Source organism: Lepisosteus oculatus, chromosome 14 (assembly GCF_040954835.1).
Source record: "Lepisosteus oculatus isolate fLepOcu1 chromosome 14, fLepOcu1.hap2, whole genome shotgun sequence".
Taxonomy (NCBI): domain Eukaryota; kingdom Metazoa; phylum Chordata; class Actinopteri; order Semionotiformes; family Lepisosteidae; genus Lepisosteus; species Lepisosteus oculatus.
Window position 1 is genome coordinate 11,447,638 of NC_090709.1, and position 16,032 is coordinate 11,463,669.

Sequence of the window (16,032 nt, forward strand, 5' to 3'; positions counted from 1 at the left end):
ATTGGACATTAGCTGGTGCTTTTTGTAACGATTTGCTATTTCATGCTGGAAAGAAGGAAACCTGACCAACGTTTGCTTTCAGGTGCGGTTCATTCACATAATGGACTTCTATTTCTGAGTAGCCTGATTTAAAAACACACGAACCCGGTAGAAGTCGAACCTCCAATCTCATGATGCAAAATCAGACGCGTTATCCATGAAACCACTGGCCAATCATGTAACTGAATTGCACCATGGTGAGTTCAGCACTGCAACTAGTAATTACTAGTAATAGTAATAATCCCATCCTAAATTTCTAAGTGAGAAACGTGTTTTCTACATTTTTATCAGTTTTAAAATATCATCTCTTTAATACAGACAAAGGGTTTGTGTTTCACTTTGAAATTCTGATTGATTTAGAATTCAAAGAAAAAGATGCTTTCTTCAACAACGCAGTGCAATTATGACATCTTTCACTCTACTTCTCTCTTGTAGTAAAGCAGACCTTGCAGTGTGAGCATTTACTCTAGTAAATTAGGTCATGTATCATGTTAAATCACTTCTTCAAAACAAAACATTCCTGGTGCACGTTTTCTCCATGAAAAAAATACATTTTTCCCTTACATGATTTCTCTTTTTTTTTCCATCAGAGTACAGAAAGAAGAAAAAAGGGAAAAGCAGTGTCGCAAAAAAACTCCATCGCCCTTGGGAGATGTCAAGCTCATCGGATATGAAAAGTGCCCAATAAAAGCAATTTCTTTTCATTTATCTTAGCGTCAGGGCTGCTATTGTGTGTAGAGGAGGCAACTTGCTCAGCCAGCAGACTCACCGCTTACTGAATACAGGTATGTTTTCAGTGTCATGCTGATCGTCTTATAAATGCAAAAGAAACTTTTAAAGCTGATAAAGTTTTCCATTGTAATTTGCATGTAGCTACAACGTCCCTGGAAGAGAGATTTTATCAGTTGCACGTAATCAGTATTTTTTACTTTTTGTTTAGTACTGGAAATATATATTTTTTTAATTTTTCTAAAGAAGATCTCAAGAAGTATTGCCAGGACCTACCTTTAGCATTCAATAGCGATATTAATGGATCAGAAATGTAAGGTAAATTGGTGATCTGAGCCAAAATAGTCCTTACACGCCTCCTGGAACAGTGTTCATATTCATAGCAAGTTATATTCTTTTTCAACCCCAAACGTTGCTATTGCATTAAGCTTTGTGTGACCATTAGAGGTTTCGGTAGCTTCTGGAGAGCGCACTTTTCCAAACTGAAACCTATAAGAACATTATTCAAGACGCACCATGTCCCAGAATCATTCATCGGGACTAGGATTAATATCAATGGAAAGTACTTCAAAATAAAAGATTTAACTGAAATATTAAAAGAGTAGGAAAGCATTTAAAGTAGAAAAAAATCAGTTCAGATGATATTTAATTTTTTGAGAAATGGGCACATACATCAGCTCAGTGAGCAGTGCGAGGTGCTCTTCTGGAGATGATGTTAAATTAGTTAAAATCATGTGATAGTTAAAAAAGCTTAATACTTAGTTAAACAGCCAGCACAAATGGTTGCGTTTGTGATTATGTCACTTCTCTACTACAGCAACGTCGGTAAAAGACCCTCTGAAAGCAGTAAAGCTCTGCACAACTGAATTCGTTGCTATTTGGAGAAATCCACAAACTCGTGTTTTTCATGTGCTTTAAAAGACAGCCATACTCACCGACAAAATAAAGACACTGCTGCTGATTTTTTCCAAAGCACAGTTGACCTTTCTGAGCCAATTGATGAAGCTCACCCAATGAATACTATAGCAGAAGGTGGAGGAAAGTGCAACTTTGTAACTATCGCAACCACAGGAACAACTGCAAGAAGTAGAATCAATTTCCCATCGAATGGTGGTGTTGTTTGAGGTACGCGATGAGAACGTGTGCAGAGAATCCCACAATCTCTTCAAAACTTGGACAAAGTATTTCTGATAGAGCGCTGTGCGCAAAGATTGAATAAGCTTTGCTCCTGCCAATGATTCTGCGTGAAAAAGCACAGCATTCAAGTTTCACAGACAAATGCACCATGCCTACTGTAGCGGCGAGGCTTATTAATAAGAAAGAATTAAGTGTTCTGAGCCTTCCCAAATGAGGCCCCATTTCTCTGTTTATCTCTGTGGTGCAGCCACAGAGAAACTATTCATGCAGACTGATTTAAGGTTCCTGATAAGGACAGCTCCCAAAGGGGGATGCACTTAGCTAAGCCTGGCTATCATGATCAATGGTCATCCATTGGTGCCTATCTGTCTAGGGAGTGCCAGTTGGACATCTGGACTGCATTCCTAAGTGTCAGGAGTAAGTGACTCATATCTCACCTTGATCAACCAATCAGGGGCTGGTAGGGCCGAGTAACCCACGTGGGACTCTGATGCCCATGGAACTTTCAGCCAATCAACGAGCTGAAGTTCCTCCAGGTAAAAACAGGCAACACAGAGATTCAGGGAGATTCAGTGAGATCAGTAAGATTCTGGAGAGGATTCTGTGGACTGTTCTAAAGGGAATTCAAAGGAGAATTCCAGGGCAGGACGGCCCAGGAGCAGAAGGCTCCCAAGGGCAGGACATTCTCGCAGCGTGCCTCCTGACCATCCTGAGACTCAGCCCGGACAACCACGGAACGGCCAGTGTGTCCGAGTGCCAGAACTTTCCTTTGTTCTTAGAGTCTAGAGTGGAGGTTGCCAGAGAGTAACCAGCAGCAGGCCTCGTGAACAGGTCGGAACTGTGGACAGCTGAATCACTATTCAGAACTAGCTCTTCATCAGGAATGAACCGGTCCTCTTCCTGACTTTCTGGGACCCACAGTCATCTTTTCTCCTGTGCACAAACTTTGCTAGTTAAAGCCAACAGTGAGCATCAGCAGTGCACCGTCACAAGCCGCACAGCACAGCCTGGCACCGAGCCAGAGAGCGCGGATTGGACAGCAACAGCCTGCAACTGTTTCTTTGTGCCCGCAGGAGATCTGAATCCCCAGAAATTGGATGAGTATTCAACTTCACTGCATTACAGCTTGAGAATTCAATTGTTATCCAAACCAGTTGATATCAATTTAATTCCTAAGAGTTATGTACTTGTTTTGAGTATCTAATGTAGAAGTTGTAACCAAGTTCACTTTACGAAACAGTCTTAATGAATGATATACTGAACGTATGTCCTCTTGATATGTGTAACACTTTGTAACTGATTGAATATATATCTTTTGTATTCTGATAACCCTCTCGATAAGATCTGTTAGGTTTACATGCATATTCTATGTATTAATAAATGTATCCTCGTGTATTAGCACCTGTGTGTGTGCGTTGTTTGAGTTATGTCGCATGGTTGGACTCTAAAGCCATCAAAAGAATCAACTTTGTGATTTACTGCTACAATTAATAATTGTCTCAGTAAATGCCCGAACCCTACAGAACTGGTGCCTTCAGAGAGCCACTACAGTTACATATTTGGCGTCCCTGAACGGCCGGTTTTTCTTACACTACAGAACCAATTTTAAAAACAATTGCGGCACACTACGATTCACACTGACTCAAAAGTGATCACGGCAGATGTTGTTCCCTGCATAATGCTGAAGGGACCAAAGAGCATTGCTGATGCTTTTTTATGCCTTGATGTTAAGCTGACAAAGACTATCTTGAAACACCTAGTTCAGTCTCTCGACAGACTGCCAAGCAAAGCTTTTACCCATTGACGTCGCAATAGAAGGAAGGTCTTAACCCACCAACACTTAGCAGCGGCAAGATTCAAACCTAACCCAGTGAAGAAAATGGAGCACAAACCCAGCACTTAGACCACCCAGCCACACTCCTTACACCTTACTCTTTTGGAGAAAGTCGGGTGGGTTCAGCTCTTGTTGTGCGACGCGTGGAAATGACTGCATCTTCGTTTTCCGAGATGTTTCCTATCACATCTTTGTCAGCTCTGAATATAGTGCTTCTTTGGAGCAGGCTTCAGACCTTTTATTTTATTTATAAAGGAGGGCCATTCAGAAACATGTAATTCCTGTTTTAGAAATGCTTTGGGCGGTGTGTTTTATATAATGCACAAACAGTATTCTGATTGTATACTGTAGACCTGTGTAGCAATCATACTGGACGTGACTGGGATTCTGAAATGTTTCTTGAAAAGGTATTCAGGGCTGCTTGAATCTATAATAAAAAAGTGACCCGAAACTTCCTACCTTCCAATCACTGATGTAGCTCTCCCTAAACCTGTATGTGATGTTTTGCAGATGTGCAATGTGCCTTTACTCCTGTATTAAAACTGACCTCTGTTGTTGGGCGGAGTTGAAGGAGAACTAACTGCACAGAAAAAGTACGTAACGATAAAATATTTCTGCGCGTGAAACACATCAATCGTTCAGCATTTCTAAAATTTTTAATTGAATTGACAAAGAAATCCTCTCCTTAAACTTCGAAAAGGATTATCTGTTGAGCCAGCAGGCGTAACACTGCAGTTGCCCGTTTCTCACAGGTGTTTGAAGTTGTGGATAACATTTAGCAGGTTTGGCACCATGGCTTAGCTGGTTAAGCCGCCTCACTAAAAACCAGGAGACCCTGGGTGTGAATCCCAGTGGTATCTATTCGTAGACAACAGGCCACACATTGTCAATGTTTATGGAGCTTAATTTAAAGACAACGGGAGAAGCATGAGTTACAGCTTTCTGTAGCTGTTTTATATAGCGATGTATTGGTTGGCTCTGTGGCGCAATGGAGAGCGCATTGGACTTCTAGGCTTTGATAGAATGAAGTCATTCAAAGGTTGTGGGTTTGAGTCCCACCAGAGTCATGTATCATTTTGATTCAACCTTTCAAAATCCTCTAGGGATTAGTGTTGATCAAGTCAAATAAAGGACTTCTTAAGAGTCCACAGTTGAAAATGAACCAGCAGCCACAAGAAAGAAATTAGCACTGGACTGTGATCACATTACTCCTGTCCTGGACTCCTTGCACTGGCTTCCTGTCAACTTCAAAATCCTCATGCTCACCTATAAGGCTCTCCATGGCTTGACACCACAGTACCTGTCTGGGTTATCGCCCTACTCCCCACCTCACAACCTTGCTCTTCTAATTCTGGTCTCCTATCTGTCCCCCAGTCCATCTACACTCTATGGGTGACAGGGCCTTCTCCTGTTTTGCACCAAAGCTCTGGATCTTTATTCCCAAGGATATCAGAGAGTCACCTTCTCTAAACTCCTTCAAATCCAGACTCAAAACCCTCTTCTTTAGAAGAGCCTTTAATGAACTATTCTTTACCCCTCTGTTCCTACTGTATTTAATACCACCATCTATTGTCTCCTCTAACTGTGTATTCTTATCCTGCTTATCTTGTGTATTTTTTAACTTTATTGGTTTCATTCTGTAAAGCACTTTGAAAAGCCACCTTTAAAGGCACTATATAATGTATAGATTATTATTATTAATAATAATAATGAACAGCGCATTTAACACTGAGCACATGCGGTCCTTCTTTGCAAAGGATTGCAAAGGTTGGGAATTAGCCTTTCACTCGTGTTGTTGAAGACCGTATCCTGGCTTTGTTGCAGGAAATGTCTGGATGCCATCACCGGATCAAGGAGAGGATCAGGGTTTTGGGAAGTCTTTTTGATGCCTGACACTGTGTGTTTCCTGGTTGTAACGGGTGTCATTCTGGACCTAAACAACAGAGAACACCGTTGAAATAGCTGAACTGCCTAGCGGACACTTTGTCGCCTTCTTCTGACCTGTATTTAATGCGATTCTCTGAAAACTTGGCACGTTATATCTGTGCTACCTTTATGGAGGGCACACTCATAAGAATCATAGATTCGATCACAAGCATCTAAAAATGAGCATGAGAAAATGACATCACGCTATGAGGCTGAATGGCACAAATTCTCCTGTTACTTCTGCAGCAAATGTGTGTTTTTTGCTTCTTAACACTGAGACAGTTGGAGATATTTGGCAGCAGTGGGATTCCAACTCACACCCCCAAAGAGACTAGAGCTTTAATCCACCTCTAAATTAAAAACTAGGTGACTTGTAATGGCTGGTAGGAGAGGAAAGGTATAAATGCTTCTTTTTTGGACAAAGTCTTTATCTTTTTTTTTCACCAGTTGTTTTGATCAAATTATTGTAACGCAGTACCATATTAAGGTATAATATGTACATGAACGTCATGTCTGAGTCGATGATGGCAGCTGAGTATCGCTGGAGGACAGTTCATCATGAGTGGGTAAGCCTGCATAATGAGGGAGAAGAGATCGGCCTCTCTGACGCAGTGTCCAGTGACACTAACCTTCTGTCCTACTGTTCTCTGCTAATGTAGATGGTGAATGTTTATTTAGGTGAATGTAAGGTTTCATTCTTGTAAAATATTTCCGAGCACTTTTTTTGTTGCTGAAAATTAATCCTGTGCATTTGAATGAATTCCGATATTGTCACCTAATTCCATACATTGTTTCATCAAACTAGAACATTTAGAGGAGGTCAATTGCATTTATGAATTGCATAGTGATAGTATTTCTTTCCATTTAAATACTTCAGTCAAAAATGTAGAGAAGGTGCTCCTGTTTTCACCATTATAGGAACTGTGATGCACCAGTAATATTTACTCTCATAAAAGTATTGTAATTGTATTGTTCTGTTCTGTAACAATCTTGAGTGACACAAACCTTCTGTTTTACTGCACTACACTTCTCCAGAGGCCAGTTCAGCACACAAGGATCCTCAGTCAAACAAACACTGCAATCGCTTGATAAACGCTATTTCGCATCCTTTCTCTTAGTGTCGGTGCTACTATTGTATGCAAAGGAGGCGACCTGACAATGAAATCTTAAAGAGAGTCTTCATGAAGGTGTGTGTCGGCAAGCTCTCCACCTGGCAATTGACTGGGCTTGTGAAGAAATCAATCTCATTCAACAACCATACAAATTGCACAGCTTAAGGCACATGAAGCGAAATCTGTGAGCTGATTGACACAAAACAATGTCACTTCACATTATCTGCAAAGTTGTTTTGCTTGTCTGACCACCTCTTCCTACTTTACAGTGAGCACATATATTTCAGTTTCTTTCCCCCATGTGGAGATGTATCCACTGCCAAAACTTCTGTCTGGTTATTTAAATTATCTGTAAAACTGTTACATGACTTCATCTAATTGTAAATTTATAAGACGGTCTGTGAGACATTTGTGAGAGTAGCTGAATCCCAGGGCTGGTATGGAATCACACAGACAGGTCTTCTGTGTGATCTGAGTCCCACTGCTCAGAGCTACAGACTGGTCAAATGGTCACTATTGTAGACACGACCATCGGACCATCGGCTACAAATAATCAATATACCGATCATAGTGTCACTACTGGTGTTTATTACATAAATACTGTATATAAATAATAAGATAATTCCACACTCATAAAACATTTATAAACATTTTGGGAGGCTGACATACAGTAAAGAAAGTAATACTGAAGGGCTGGAAGTCCTGGAAAGCGTTAATAGATCCTTCTTGCTTTCGACCTGGAACAGAGCCCACAACTGCCAGATCAGTGACCCCTGAGCCCAGTTCACAGAGAGGAGAACCAGGAGCTCTTCTATGTCTCTAAGAGGGCTGGGAGGAAAGATAAAAGGGGGAAATGTGACATGAGTCCAGGCTGTTCTGTCTGATATTGTTCATGTAGCAGCACTGATTGTCTGAATATCTTCTGGTTCTGGATTGTGAGGATAGAGAGCAGTACGGAGTTGAGATCCTGTCTGAGTGTGAGTCTGAGCTGTGAATCTGACTGAGAAGAGAATAATGATTTTTTATTCTGCCTGAGAATTTTCCTGAGAATTTTTTTCTTTTCCAAGTGGTGTTACATCCCCTTCAGATACTCTGCACAGACTGCCAGAGAGAAGAGGAGAGAGAGATGGACAGATAAGAGCACACACAGCAAGAGACACCGACATCTTGATTTACTTTGAAGCAAGTGTTAATTTCTTTTCTGGAACAAGTTGTTTCTGAACTTCAAGAAATTCATACAACTTCTGAAAGATAAAATACAAATCTTGCTTCTCAGGACAGAAGAAATGCTTCCAAAAAATGCCAGTGATTTTTTTCTCCTTTTAACGAAAAGTGGAGAAAAACAACAGCAGTGCAACTCCGTCGGCTTGATTTAGCTTAATACAAGTATTCACTTCCTTTTCTGTAGATTACAGCCTGCGAAAGATGAAATGAAGTTCTTGGTTACTCTTGGTCAGTGCAGAAGAAATACTGCCAGCTGGCAGGAAAATGACAGTATTTTATTTTCTTTAACTACAAACATGTGAGTTGTGAAAAGCAACGGGAATGTGTCCCTGTGCAGCTGTTAAACAAAGGGCTGGTGGGTCAAACGTACTCAGGGACGTGCTTCAGATTGTGATGATGTAAACAAAATCTCCGCTAAAAATTGAAGGGATTTCTTCGCAAACCCTCTTGAATGTGGCAGGAAATCTTCGTGTTTTACTCGTGTGCAACTACAACAAGTAAACAAATAAGTACCTAAGTCAATGTCCAAGAAAACCATCTTCACGTGTGGAATTTTTCTTTAACTGGCTGTTGGGAGAATTCATTTATACACCAGTTGTATCCTTAGCAAAAATATTTTAAAATTAGAACACAGATTTGTTGGAGAACTTGACAATCCTTGACAATCATTATTAAATGAGCATTATACAAATGTGCGTTGATATTTTTAATATGTACCTTAATTGTAATATATATATACAGTGCCTTGCGAAAGTATTCGGCCCCCTTGAACTTTTCAACCTTTTGCCACATTTCAGGCTTCAAACATAAAGATATACATTTTTTATTTTATGTGAAGAATCACCAACAAGTGGGACACAATTGTGAAGTGGAACGAAATCTATTGGATTTTTGAAACTTTTTTAACTAATAAAAAAATGAAAAGTGGGGCGTGCAAAATTATTCGGCCCCCTTGCGTTAATACTTTGTAGAGCCACCTTTTGCTGCGATTACAGCTGCAAGTCGCTTGGGGTATGTCTCTATCAGTTTTGCACATCGAGAGACTGAAATTCTTGCCCATTCTTCCTTGCAAAACAGCTCGAGCTCAGTGAGGTTGGATGGAGAGCGTTTGTGAACAGCAGTTTTCAGCTCTTTCCACAGATTCTCGATTGGATTCAGGTCTGGACTTTGACTTGGCCATTCAAACACCTGGATACGTTTATTTGTGAACCATTCCTTTGTAGATTTTGCTGTATGTTTGGGATCATTGTCTTGTTGGAAGATAAATCTCCGTCCCAGTTTCAGGTCTTTTGCAGACTCCAACAGGTTTTCATCCAGAATGGTCCTGTATTTGGCTGCATCCATCTTCCCCTCAATTTTAACCATCTTCCCTGTCCCTGGTGAAGAAAAGCAGGCCCAAACCATGATGCTGCCACCACCATGTTTGACAGTGGGGATGGTGTGTTGAGGGTGATGAGCTGTGTTGCTTTTACGCCAAACATATCGTTTTGCATTGTGGCCAAAAAGTTCGATTTTAGTTTCATCTGACCAGAGCACCTTCTTCCACATGTTTGGGGTGTCTCCCAGGTGGCTTGTGGCAAACTTTAGACGAGACTTTTTATGGATATCTTTGAGAAATGGCTTTCTTCTTGCCACTCTTCCATAAAGGCCAGATTTGTGCAGTGTAAGACTGATTGTTGTCCTATGGACAGACTCTCCCACCTCAGCTGTAGTTCTCTGCAGTTCATCCAGAGTGATCATGGGCCTCTTGGCTGCATCTCTGATCAGTCTTCTCCTTGTCTGAGCTGAAAGTTTAGAGGGACGGCCAGGTCTTGGTAGATTTGCAGTGGTCTGATACTCCTTCCATTTCAAGATGATCGCTTGCACAGTGCTCCTTGGGATGTTTGAAGCTTGGGAAATCTTTTTGTATCCAAATCCGGCTTTAAACTTCTCCACAACAGTATTACGGACCTGCCTGGTGTGTTCCTTGATCTTCATGATGCTCTCTGCGCTTTCAACAGAACCTTGAGACTATCACAGAGCAGGTGCATTTATACAGAGACTTGATTACACACAGGTGGATTCTATTTATCACCATCAGTCATTTAGGACAACATTGGATCATTCAGAGATCCTCGCTGAACTTCTGGAGTGAGTTTGCTGCACTGAAAGTAAAGGGGCCGAATAATTTTGCACGCCCCACTTTTCATTTTTTTATTAGTTAAAAAAGTTTCAAAAATCCAATAGATTTCGTTCCACTTCACAATTGTGTCCCACTTGTTGGTGATTCTTCACATAAAATAAAAAATGTATATCTTTATGTTTGAAGCCTGAAATGTGGCAAAAGGTTGAAAAGTTCAAGGGGGCCAAATACTTTCGCAAGGCACTGTACATAATTGCTTTGATATGGATGTTCATTTGAAGGAATTGAGGAAACTATGAAGGATCGCAGAACAACCAAAGATACATTTGGGCATCTGCTATTGGTAAAGATGAAAGAGTACCTTAAGTGTGAAGCTTTCATACACACGAGAGAAAAAAACAGTTTTAATGCACTTCATTAAACTGATGGTATGCTTATCAATCGTGCATAAAGTGTACATAGCAGAGGATGGTTTCGATCCATCGACCTCTGGGTTATGGGCCCAGCACGCTTCCGCTGCGCCACTCTGCTGACAGCTGCTATAATGTGATTCAACACAACTGCTCTATCTTTGCTTTCTAAAAGTGCGCCCGAGATGAAAAGTCTAAACGGTAAACGCAGACGTCACTTTGAGCACTTGGTCTTTTATAGCACAAATCATCACCCGCTGCTCTACATGGGCGTGTCTTCAATATCGTTGAGAACCAAACCTTCTGCTTTCCGAGGCAACTGATTCTTTCGTCGTTAATTCCCAAATCTTCAATGAGAATCAGTGAAACGAAAATCAAACACATGTACACACTCGCGTCCTAACCTGAAAGAAAAATCTACACCCACTTTATAATACTGAAAATGATTCAGGAAGTACAGCAAAGTTCTAAAACCAGCGAATGCATCTGAAATACAGTACATAAAATGTCAATTTTTCAAAAGTAAAATCTTCAGCTTTGAAAGATTACCATCCATATATTTTCGTTTTTCTCTTTTTTTACATAACACGCTTTCGAGAAACAAACTCTTTTAATTAATGTTTCATTAGAAAATGTGTATCTTGGTTTGCCAAGTTAAAATCGGCACATCCCAGTGGGCAAAAGATGTAGAATATACGACTATTAAACGCATACCAGACGTGTAACTGTGCTCCGTAACTGGTCTAGAATGAAATTCTAATATACGTATATCGTTATACGTCAATTAGACATCTATGATTATATGTTTATTATACATAAATGGTTGTAGTTCTATTATACGGATAAATTTAGAAGACTACTATACATATATAGTTAAAGGTCTATTATACATCAAAGAAAGATTTTTATAGGTGTAGAAACTAGTAAATAAAGCCAATGATTTATTTTAGAAATTTATTCTTAAAATATACAATTATTCACACCTGAAAAATATGTAGTTCAAATTATACATTATATACAATATTGTAATCAACAAATGGCTAATCATCATAAAAACACAACTAGTAAACTTTAGTTACAAATTCTAGTAACATGGCAATATATATAGTAATGACAAACACAAACTAATTACATGAACACGCTAATATTTAACTCAAAACCACATTTCGAAACTTCTTTATTTCCACGAAAATATTATTAATGTAGCACAAACGCTACTTTCTAATAAAGACAGAAAGAAACTGTTTGTTTTGTGTCTCATGGTGATCCTCCTCTCGATACTAATGAAATGTTTAATATGGTCCCTCGAGAAAAAAAAGGAGTCAATTTCCGCCTGGAATGATTGATGCCCCATCAAACATTTTGTAATATCCCTGGAAGTTTATACAGTAGAATCCTGGTTCGTGGCTTAAATTCAAGGTAAATGAGACTAAGGAAACGAGTTGGAAACTTGATGTTGAAGTGGGATTTAAATCACCCATTTCGCATTTTACTTCATTGGGCAGTATGTGCCAGAGAGCAATGCTCCAGCATCCCTTCGATAGCTCAGTTGGTAGAGCGGAGGACTGTAGTGGAGTTAACAGGAAATCCTTATGTCGCTGGTTCGATTCCGGCTCGAAGGAAGGTGCTTTTCATGTAATTTAATAAAAGAGTTAAAAAAGTGAATCTGTTTTATTCAGACATTGATCAAAAGCTCAATAATCGACGAAGCAAAGGCTCCTGTTCCGAATTCAGCCCACGTCTGATTGTCTTGTTTTGGCCAAGATCTGATCTTTGAATTAAGGGACTACACTGTCTGCTTTGTAATTCAAAAAAACATACAAATGTCAAGTTTTTTGTAGATATAAAGGTGTTCTCTGTTTTCAAAGGATAGCTACTTAATTGGCATAATGATTTGGTATTGATTTTGTATCGTTGTATTATGAAGTTTGTGTTTTCTGTGTTTTTATCGTATTGTGAACTTATTTTTTAAACAAATGCTTACAAAGGCAAACACATCTGATATTTTAATAATTATTATTTTAATAATTTGATCAAATTGAGGCCCAGGATCCAAATCTTCAGTTCTGATTTTTTTAAGTGATATCTTTCCTTCCTGTCGTGGAAGTCACACGATGTGAGCAATTGTTTTTTTTACGTTGCGATCCAAAGATCCTCAGGCGCACTGTAACCAAACCAGGATGGATTCTGCTCGGAGCCGGACTGAGCTCATTCTCACTCCCTGTGCTAAAAACAGAATTAGCTCTTCTCCGAACATCGTCTACAGCTGCTGGATGGTGCTCTGCGTCTTACTGCTCCGGCAATTACTTTGACGAAAGACAGATCACTTGTGTGCTTTTAAGCTTCTCGCAGCTACAGCTATAGCCCTGAAAAAAGCATTAGCTTTATCAGTTTTTATATTAATCTATTTTGAATCAAAGTTTGATATTTTTTTATTTTTTATTGCATTTTACATTACAATAATAATAATTATTATTATTATTATTATTATTATTATTATTGCGCACACTTATATAGCGCTGTTCTGGATACTCCACTCAATGCGCTTTACAGGTAATGGGGACTCCCCTCCACCACCACCATTCTCCTGAATGATCACAGAGGGCCTCGGTTTTACGTCTCAGCCGAAGGACGGCACCTGTTTACCGTTTAGGGTCCCCTTCATTGTACTGGGGTATTAGGACCCGCATGGACCGCAGGGTGTGCGCCCAGCGACAAAAAACAGACGTGTGTCGGGCTCGGCTGCGAGCAGGACAATGACATCACAGGGACAAAGCAAAGGAAATCAAAACGGTTCTATAAAAGACCTGTGTAAGCTGTTGGTTTGCAGTCTGGACTCTAAATCCTCCGATCCGATTTTAAATCTCTCTAATACCTGAGCTGCGGCTTCTTCCGAGTATTTATTCGTATACTTATTATGTGTAAGTGTATAGATGAAACCTTTCATATATTGTTCAGTTTAAATCAAAATGCTTTACTAATACAAGAGAGAAGTATAGTATGAAGGATGTGACAAATCTATGATTTCTTGGAACAAAACGGTTTTTATTTGCATTCGAAATGAAGCGGAATTTTAGCGCGACACACAAACCCTTTGTCTTTTTTAGAGTTTTTAGAGTGAACAGACATAAATGTAGAAAACGTGTTTTTTTAGCACTACAATAGCAGGGTCAGTGGCATAATGAATAACGCGTCAGGCCTCGCGTCAGAAAATTAGAGGTTCGACTGCCGTCTGGCTTGTTGCGTTTATACCACTTACGTTGTTTTATATAAATGAACTCCACCTGAAAGCTATAGAAAACACTTTGGGTAAGTTGTCTGCAGCCTCATGCGAATTTCGACAACTTACCCAAAACACTGTACTGTCTGGAGATCAGCTCCAGCTCTGAACTCAATTGCAATGAAAAACCATGCGTAACAAAACTGGAGAACAGCTGAACTTGTGTTCAGTTCGGTGATGAGGGATCAGAACTGTCCTTGTTGTAATTAGCACGAACTGCACAGGCTCTGAATCAGACCATGTCAATTAGTCTGATCAATGTAGGACACGTTAATGTAGAATTATTAAAAGGTTTATTAGTTAGTTAGTTCAGGTTTACCCACCTGAACTAATGTAGAATTATTACTTGGTCTGTCTCTTGTTTGTATATAAATGAATGTCTCTGACAACTTAATGTTAGTTTTACGATGTAGGTCAGGCGTTGACATATGCACGAGTATACTAAATGTCTCACTCCTGATTCAACTCATGTTCTATAGGAGATTGGCGATTCCTCCTGTTTCTCATACAACCATATCAGAACAGAAGCCCGTTTCACCCAGCTCTGATTCAAGATCGACTTGCATCTTTATCCCTTTTTTGTTCGTGATCATTATTTTCTTTAGTTATGATCAATATTGAACTTTTTCTAAATGAAATGACAATAATCAAACATGCAGGCAGATTTTTGAAAAGTATTCGGAATTGACAGGGTGCCCCTTTGGAACAATCGTCAGAAATTGTGAGAAAATAAAAGTTATGTAAGCTCTCACACAAAGCATTGAAGATTGGAATCTGAGTGTAAAAAAGCTACCCGTCTCCCAATGATAGGCAGGGATACACACCATGACTCGAATAGACTCAGCGAACTTTAACATCTATGATATTACGAGTGCTTTGCACGTGTCGAATTTCAAGAAGGAACTACTACAACAGTTGTGGACATAATTCAATACCACCGGCAAAGTCCAATTCCGGCAACATCTGAGAAAATAATGTTCATTCATGGAATTTGGTCTTTGAATGGCTGGCGGGAAAATTCATTTTTACTCCTGTTGCACCCTCAGCTGAAACATGTTAAAATAACAACGCAGATTTGTTGGAGAACCTGACAAGAATTATTGGGTTAGCACTGTATGTATTCTTGTATATTTACTTTAATTTTAATATAAATGTAAACATGCATGCTGTATAAGCTATTGTAATTTTAAAATATGTTAGCTGAGGATGCGAAGGGGGCTATTATACCTTGTGAAACATGCAAGGAACTGTAAAAAAGACTGGTATTTGAATAAAATTGGCGATCACAAGAAAACCACAATTTATGTGGTATTATCATCAATATCCTTCAAAATCTACGTTCAAATGAAGGATTTGAAGAAACTATAAAAAAAGCAACAGTAATAGCAGAGGATTTTGATTTTTGCTCTTCAAGTCAGCAGATCACCGTAGAGTTGCACCCCTACAAACAGCACAAAGTATGAAACCCACCTCTTTCGTTATTGCTATGTCTGTGCCGGTGAAAGTAGCATTTGTGCTATTGAAAGCATCTCGGAAGATGAAGGTGCAGTCACTTCCACATGTCATGATATCATTAGATCTGACGACAAGAGCTGAAGCCCCCCCTAGTCCAAGCCAGCAATGTGAGGAAGATGGGTATGGAGGAAGGTAGCGTGGCTGAGTGGTCTAAGGTACTGGATTTAGGCTCCAGTCTCTCTGGGGGCGTGGGTTTGAATTCCACTGCTGCCAAATATTAATGTTTTAAGACCTGCAATACAATCAGTAAAAGCGCTTTTTGTTAGGCTGCGGGAGGTGTTTAGAGATAGACTTTCTAAAAGACAGGCTTAACATCAAGGCAGAAAAAATATTTTGTTTTCTCAACAGAAATTCTCTTTGGCACGTTCAGCTTTATGTAGGGAACAACGTCTGCCGAGATCACTTTTGAGGCAGTGCACATGATAGTGTACCGGCAAGTACATTTAATATTGGCTGTGGTGGTGAGCTGCTTTTGTCTGTGAAACTTTTAATTCTTCACGCCGAATCGTTGGCAGGGGTAAAGCTTATTAAATCTTTGAACATAGCGCTCCATCAGAAATACTTTGTTCGTGATCAAAAGAGATCAGAGGATTAACTTCATGGATTCACATAGCATACCTTACAGGAAAGATTTAAAAGGGGAATTGATTGTGCTTCCTGATGTTGTTCCTGTCGTTTCTTTGGATACAAAGGTGAATGTTCTT

The 16,032-nt window shown here is 39.6% G+C and overlaps 2 non-coding genes and 1 pseudogene across 2 annotated transcripts; all 3 read left to right on the forward strand.

The window, feature by feature from the left end:
- LOC138242769 (zinc finger protein 271-like) overlaps positions 1-16,032 on the forward strand; it is a 735,173-nt pseudogene that overhangs the window by 352,046 nt on the left and 367,095 nt on the right.
- trnar-ucu (transfer RNA arginine (anticodon UCU)) lies at positions 4,714-4,806 on the forward strand. The gene is made up of 2 exons: positions 4,714-4,750; positions 4,771-4,806. It is a non-coding gene; the product is annotated as a tRNA-Arg (tRNA).
- trnay-gua (transfer RNA tyrosine (anticodon GUA)) lies at positions 12,068-12,155 on the forward strand. The gene is given in 2 exon segments: positions 12,068-12,104; positions 12,120-12,155. It is a non-coding gene; the product is annotated as a tRNA-Tyr (tRNA).